The sequence below is a fragment of the Coenobita brevimanus genome, chromosome 25, assembly GCF_032717465.1.
Source record: "Coenobita brevimanus isolate Jiangsu-jjx chromosome 25, ASM3271746v2, whole genome shotgun sequence".
Classification (NCBI taxonomy): Eukaryota; Metazoa; Arthropoda; class Malacostraca; order Decapoda; family Coenobitidae; genus Coenobita; species Coenobita brevimanus.
In genome coordinates, this window is record NC_136978.1 from 37,298,613 (window position 1) to 37,306,091 (window position 7,479).

The 7,479-nt window shown below is 42.8% G+C and overlaps 1 pseudogene; it reads right to left on the minus strand.

Moving 5' to 3' along the window:
- Positions 1 to 6,051: 6,051 nt before the first annotated feature.
- LOC145393907 (5S ribosomal RNA) lies at positions 6,052 to 6,169 on the minus strand (annotated as a pseudogene).
- Positions 6,170 to 7,479: the final 1,310 nt, after the last annotated feature.

The window sequence follows — 7,479 nt, forward strand, 5'->3', positions numbered from 1 at the left end:
CATCTAACCCTATCCACTCATACACCGATGACTCCACTCCTTCATATTTCCCTTGCTTCTAGCAGAGTCCATCTCAGCAGTCACTTCAACAAACATGGGATGAGGTTATGACACACCTAATGTCTGACTTGATTCCAATATCTCTGACTGGGGGAAAAGTAATCCTATTGTCTTTAGTGCATCAAAAACTCAGTTCTTGCATTTTTCGACCAGTCAAAAATTTCCGGAGAAGTGTCCTCTATTTTTTTGTTTTTCCAAACATCCACCCCAATCCAGCATCATCTTTGAACATAGGCCTACTTGAGGTTTCATAACGGGATTTAGCTTGGAAAAATCATATAATTCTTTGGTAAAATCTGTTTTCAAAAGATTAGTTGTGCCAAGACAACTCTTTGTGTTCTTTACCCTCGCACAGTTTTAGTCTATACAGGAGTTTCATTCGCTGCTGCGTACTGTTTCATGTGTGGGGAGTCACACCACATACAGGTCTTCTCAACAAGGTGGAGTCAAAGGCTTTTTGTCTCATTAACTCTCCTCTTCTTACTGGCTCCCTTCATCCTTTGTCTCTTCGCTGTGCTGTTGTATCTTTGTCTTTTCTATCACTACTTCAATGGTCATTGCTTCTCTGAACCGTCTGCTAGCATCCCTTCACCACTATGGGCGACACGTAGCAACCATCAGGCAGTAAACTCTCATCTTTTTTCTGTCCAGCTTTCTTATGCAAGCGTTTATATTTACTCTCAGTTCTTCAGGTGTCACCATGTCAACTCCGGAACTGTCTTTCTCTGTCTGTATATCCTACTGCCTATGACCTCCAGTCTTTTAAAAGTAATGTTTCCAGGCATTCTGAAATCAACGGATCTTGAATTTGGCTCTGTTATTTTATTTTAAATTTATCTTGAAGGGAATAGTCTTGCTGATTTCTGGCCTTTGGTTCCTTTATCCTTGTATAAAATAATGTTTCAATTCCTCACTTCGTGGCAAAAGAACAGAACAAGTAATATAAGGCTGAAAGCAACACTACCATTTTAAATTAATTTCTCGTGAGGAGACATTACGGTATCTGAAAGGTTGAACTGAGAGAGAGAGAGAGAGAGAGAGAGAGAGAGAGAGAGAGAGAGAGAGTAGGAAAATGCATATGATAAAATTAATCTAAATCGGTGTATAAAGTATAGTGTATAATAAATGGAATACACAGCATGTTTTTGTGTGAAGATGTTAAAGTATCACATATATGATATTTACTTTATTATTATTATTATTATTATTATTATTATTATTTACTACTACTACTCCTACTACTACCACTACTACTACTACTACTGCTATTATTATTATTATTATTATTATTAGGTGGAGGTCTGAGTCTGGTGAATGTTGATGGTAGAGAGTGGAATCTGAAGTAGCTGCTGTTTGCGGATGATATTGCACTGGTGGCTGATTCAGAGGAGAGATTGAGACAGTTGGTTGAGGAGTTTGGAAGGGTGTGTGAAAGGAGGAAATTGAAAGTAAATGAGAATAAAACTAAAGTGATGAAGTGTATTAGATCGGTAGATGGTAGGAGGATGAATATAGTTTTGAATGGTGAGTTGCTTGAGGATGTACAGTGTTTTAAGTAATTAGGGTCACATGTTTCTGTGGACGGAAGAATAGATGCAGAAGTAAAGTTTAGAATGAATGAAGTAGGAAAGATGCTGGGAGGAATGAAAAAAGTGTTTAGATGTCGTTCGCTTAGAATGGATGTAAAGAAAAGGCTGTATAAGGGTGTTGTGGTACCGACTGCATTATATGGGGCTGATACATGGAATATGGGTGTAGCAGTGAGGAAAAGTTTGAATGTACTGGAGATGAGGTGTCTGAGGAGTATGTGTGGAGTGACGCATATGGATCAAGTGAGAAATGATGAAGTGCGAAGAACTGGAGTTGTTCGGGAGATGGCTGATCGAGTTGAGCAGAGGGTGTTGCAAAGGTTTGGGCATTGGAGAGAATGGATAATGAGCAATTGGTGAAAAAGATAACTAAATCTGATGTGAGAGGTGTAAGGCTGAGTGGAAGACCACGAATAGGATGGATGGACAGTGTGAAGAGAGAGTTGGATGCGAGAGAGATGTCTGTTGAGCAAGGAAGAGTGGCTGTGCGTGAAAGAAATGAATGGAGAGAATTTGTGAATGAATAAATGATGACGCAGCCCAGAGGGGATATTATCCTGCATTTTGTCTGATCAGCTGATCAAGTCAGTTGCGGGTAAGGGGATGGGTCCATTATGATGTGGCAGGGGTAAACCAGCTCTGCTGTCTGGCCCTGCTGTGGATGTCACTGATTGCACTGAGCAGTTGACCCTCGTGTGGTGTGGTGCGGTGAGGATCTGTCCCTTCTCCCTACTGGGGCTAAGGTGCGAATGAATGTGTTTGAGTGGATGAGTTAATTGAGATTGTGTCGTCCTGTCTTGGCTACCTCCCTTTCCTTGGGGGAAGCAGCCTAGGCATATAGATAGATAGATAGACTATTATCCGTCAAATCTGGGGTAGTTATTACCGAAAATATGTCAGGGAAAACAAAGAAGAAATCAAAGGTCTGATATATCTAACCCTCACTCAGTGTTGCCACTGAGTACATTTGTCCAATTTTGGTACATTTTCATAATTTCTGGTACGAGGTACACCATCGAGATGTTTGGTACATTTTGTAGAATACTGGTACATTTTTGTACAAAATGGTCTCCATCTTGGTACAATATCCATATACTCTCTTCGATTAGTGTTTTTCTCAATGCGTACAGCAGTGGAATTCCAGAAGAGTGGAAAAATGGAGTGATTATAAAAATACCAAAAAAGGGAGATTTAAGTGTGTGTGGCAATTGGAGGGGGATAACTTTGACACCTGTAGTTGCAAAAGTCTTTTCCAAAATCTTGTTGAACAGAATAGAGCCAGTAATTGATAAAATTTTAAGAGAAGAACAAGCGGGATTTAGAAAGGGTCGAGGTTGTAATGATCAGATTTTTATTGTAAGGCATCTAATGCAACAAGCTAATGAGATGAAAATGCCACTTAACATGTGTTTTGTGGATTTTGAAAAGGCGTTTGATAGTGTTTCACGTGGAGCTATGTTGAAAATTATGAGATTCTATGGTATACCAGAAAAGTTTGTAAATATTATTAGAAGCCTGCATGAAGGTACTTTTTGTAAGGTAATGGTGGGTGGTTCTTTGAGTGATCCATTTCAAGTTAGGTCAGGAGTGATTCAAGGAGGAGTTCTTTCGCCATTGTTGTTTGTTTTGGTTATGGATTATGTTATGAAAAAGGTTGTAAGGAGAACAGGTGCAGGAATTAACTGGACAGAAAATAAGAAGCTGATGGATTTGGGTTATGCTGATGATATTGTACTGATTTGCGGAAGTATTTACGAGATGCAGAGGGTGCTCGATTGTCTGGTGGAGGAAGGAGAAAAAGTGGGATTGGGAATAAATTGTGGAAAGACTGAAATTATTAATATGAACGTGGAGAACCAAATCGATTGTGTAATTGGGAATAATGTGGTGAAGAAGAATGTAGAAAACTTTAAATATCTGGGAACGATTGTATCATCTAATGGATCATTAAACAATGAAATTGAGGAGAGGATTAGACAGGCTTGGCGAGCTGTTGGAATGTTGAAATCTGTTTGGAATAATAATATGCTTTCGGTACATACTAAAGTGAAAATTTACAAGTCCATGGTTAGACCAATTTTAATTTACGGGCATGAGTCATGGTACAGTACGATTGCAACAGATCAGAAATTATTAGGATTTGAGAATAAAATACTGAGAAGGATTCTTGGGGTAAAGTGGCAAGACAGAGTTACAAATGAAAGAGTAAGGGATATTACGAGAGTGGAACCAGTTAATGAATATGTGAGACTGTCTCGCTGGAAGTGGCTGGGGCACATATACAGAAAAGAAGGTTGTTTAATACAGGATGTGCCAGAGTGGATTGCTAGAGGAAGAAAAGGTAGAGGTAGGCCGAGGGAAACCTGGTTGAGGACAATGAAAAAAGAAGCAGGAGAGGAGTGTTGGTGGGACCTGAAGGAGATGGCAAGAGACAAGTATTGGTGGAGAGAGTTCATTGAGGCCCTATGCATCCCGTGGGGTGCCACAGGAAATGATTGATTGATTGATTGATTGTACAGCAGTGGCCTCACATTGCTGCCAAACATACGATCAGCTATAAATGAATATTTTCAATTAAAATATTTATGCCAAAATCTTGTATATGGCAATATCTTGAAGAACCTAAATCTTACCAGTCAGTGACGTCACTCCCGAAATACAAGACTACCTATATTAAACCGAATGTATAAGACAATTTGGTACCGTCTGTTTACATCAGTCAGTGTTACCCAACTCCAATATGATTTTTGGCATTTTCTTATACACGATACACGAAGAATTAGAAGCTCTTAGCATATGAACACCTGTTCAAACTAACTCCTCTTAAGGCTTGGAAATTATCTATAATAAATTTTGTTCACACATATGAATCTCCTAAGTGATATTCTGGTAATAAGGTTTAGTTTATTTTGTTATTATCAAGCACTGAGGTTTGAATATACAGTATTGGATGTTGGCAGTAGGTTTACTGGTTCCATTCCCTCAAGGCTCCCTGATTCTTGTTGGCTGCTGTGACTACTGTGATTGCGGCTCAACTTCCTTCTAGATCTCTACGGAAGTTACCTATCAGTGTTTTTATGTCATTACTGTATTGCCTTAAATCATCAGGTAAATGAGCACTTTAACTGTTTGGTAAATATGAATAACGGGGGCATTATCAGCTTTTATTACTAGACCTGCGTAAGTAGGGCTGTTCTAAAGAAAGGTTTTTGTAATTGAAGTATATTTTAAGAACATAATTTTTCTGCAATGTGTGGAATATATATACTGTACATAATAATTATGTGCCTTAATTTAGAGGAACTGTGATGATCATATATATATATATATATGTAATGCTGGGTAGAATTAGGCTCGACTTCTCGTTCCTATTTCACCCAACGTGGAGCGGGGTCCTCTTTCAAGACCGGAGTTAGTGCAATAAAGAGAGGCAGGACACAAAAACTCTCGGCAACACCGTACACGTATATTACCACAGTCAGACACAGGACAATTCAGCAGATATTACAACACAATATAGAGCAATATAAAACCTTATCTAGGATATGTGTATCTCGCAGGATACTTGCTTTCTTGATACTAATGACAACACAACAATCCTAAGTGTATCAGGAGTGCAATAAATACAAGTGCGCACAGAGCGCGGAGGGGGGGTGAAAGGGGGATTGTGACTCACTAGGAGGAGATAGGGGAGGTGCGGAGAGTGACTTAAAACGGCGAGGAGAAAGTTATGGTAATATTGGAAGATAGCAGATATTAGCAGGGGAGTTTATATGGTTTCCGCTAGTTAAGATACTTTGGCAAATGACTATGATCCTTGATTTACACTTACTTTAGTTTTAGGAGCGAGAGCGAGTAATAGAGAAGATTTTATGGGTAGCGTGAGGAGGGAAGGAATATTATTAATACTTCATTTCTCGATATTCTTTCGCCGTAATGGGGGTATATCTTTTTAGGCACTGGCTTATTAATTACATATATGTCAGAAAGGTCCTCCGGATAGAGTCCAAAGAATCTCGCTTCACAGCGTGGGAAAAGATGGAATACTCTTAATACTGCTTTCACAATATTACTTCGCGGCTAGCCAATAGATCTTGTTTCAGCGTGGGGAGAGATAGAACACTATTACATTCCTTTCTCACAGTCTTCCTTCACAGCAATGGGAGTATGTCTTTATAGATATCCGGGGTGGCACTCGCACATACAGTCACTCAGATCTTAGTCCACATTCTCGACCGTTAACTTCTCATTGTCATCTGATTTACCCCGATATGCATTACATAGATTCATTCATTCATTGCCAGACGCCATGTATCCCAAATAGGGTGGCCAAGGGCTTAGAGTTAATTGTTTTACAGGAAGGGGCACTAATCCTCCACCAACCCCACTTGACACGTTGAGATGCCAACAGCATCTGGTGTTCCCAGGCGGTCACCCATCCAAGTATTAACCAGACCCAACGTTGCTTAACTTCGCTGATCGGACGGGAAGCGGTGTACTCAACGTGATTCACTGCACAATGCTTATTCTAGGAGAGTCACACTTAACCTAAATCACTTATGTTACATTATCACCCGTATTTTCTTGGGGAGAAAGACAGGAGCACGACATTGGTGATCCGGCTGAGCTAGGAGCACCGTCAAGGCAGGGCGAGCCGAGAGGGCATGGGGCGGCTCGCAAGGGCGTCCTCTCGTGTTCGGGACTCCTTGTGGATTCCGGACTGGGCTCCGGCGTGTGGCCCTTGGGACTGGGACCAAATAGCTCCAGGAACCTCTGTGTCAGGTCCCGGCGTCGTGGGGGCGTGGAGAGGACTCGCCCGGGTGTTCTGGGGAGGACCGAGAGAGACGGTGGGCTGCAATCTCCAACGTCTAGAGGCGCCGTCAGGGGAGGACTGTGGCAGTGACTTTCACTGGGGCCCGACAGGTGCGTCTGCTCTAGAGCCAGGCGTAAAGAACAGAGACCGGGGAAGGCGAGGAGGCCTGTTCAGGGTGTTCTGGGACAGAGAGCCTGGATTTCAATCTCCGGCCGTGGAGACGTCCCTCTCCTTTGCACGCCCTCAGAGCGACCGTAGATCGTCTCACGAGGCTGGGAGCGACCATAGATCGTCTCTACCTGGACACTGGGGGAGCGACCATTGATCGTCTCTACCTGGACGTTGTGGGAGCGACCATTGATCGTCTCTACCTGAACACTGTGGGAGCGACCATTGATCGTCTCTACCAGAACACTAAGGGAGCGACCATTGATCGTCTCTACCTGGACACTGTGGAAGCAACCATTGATCGTCTCTACCGTAACACTAAGGGAGCGACCATTGATCGTCTCTACCTGGACACAGTGGGAGCGACCATTGATCGTCTCTACCGGAACACCAAGGGAGCGACCATCGATCGTCTCTACCTGGACACTGTGGGAGCGACCATTGATCGTCTCTACCTGGAACACCAAGGGAGCAACCATCGATCGTCTCTACCTGGACACTGTGGGAGCGACCATTGATCGTCTCTACCGGAACACCAAGGGAGCGACCATCGATCGTCTCTACCTGGACACTGTGGGAGCGACCATTGATCGTCTCTACCGGAACACCAAGGGAGCGACCATCGATCATCTCTACCTGGACACTGTGGGAGCGACCATTGATCGTCTCTACCGGAACACCAAGGGAGCGACCATCGATCGTCTCTACCTGGACACTGTGGGAGCGACCATTGATCGTCTCTACCGGAACACCAAGGGAGCGACCATCGATCGTCTCTACCTGGACACTGTGGGAGCGACCATTGATCGTCTCTACCGGAACACCAAGGGAGCGACCATCGATCGTCTC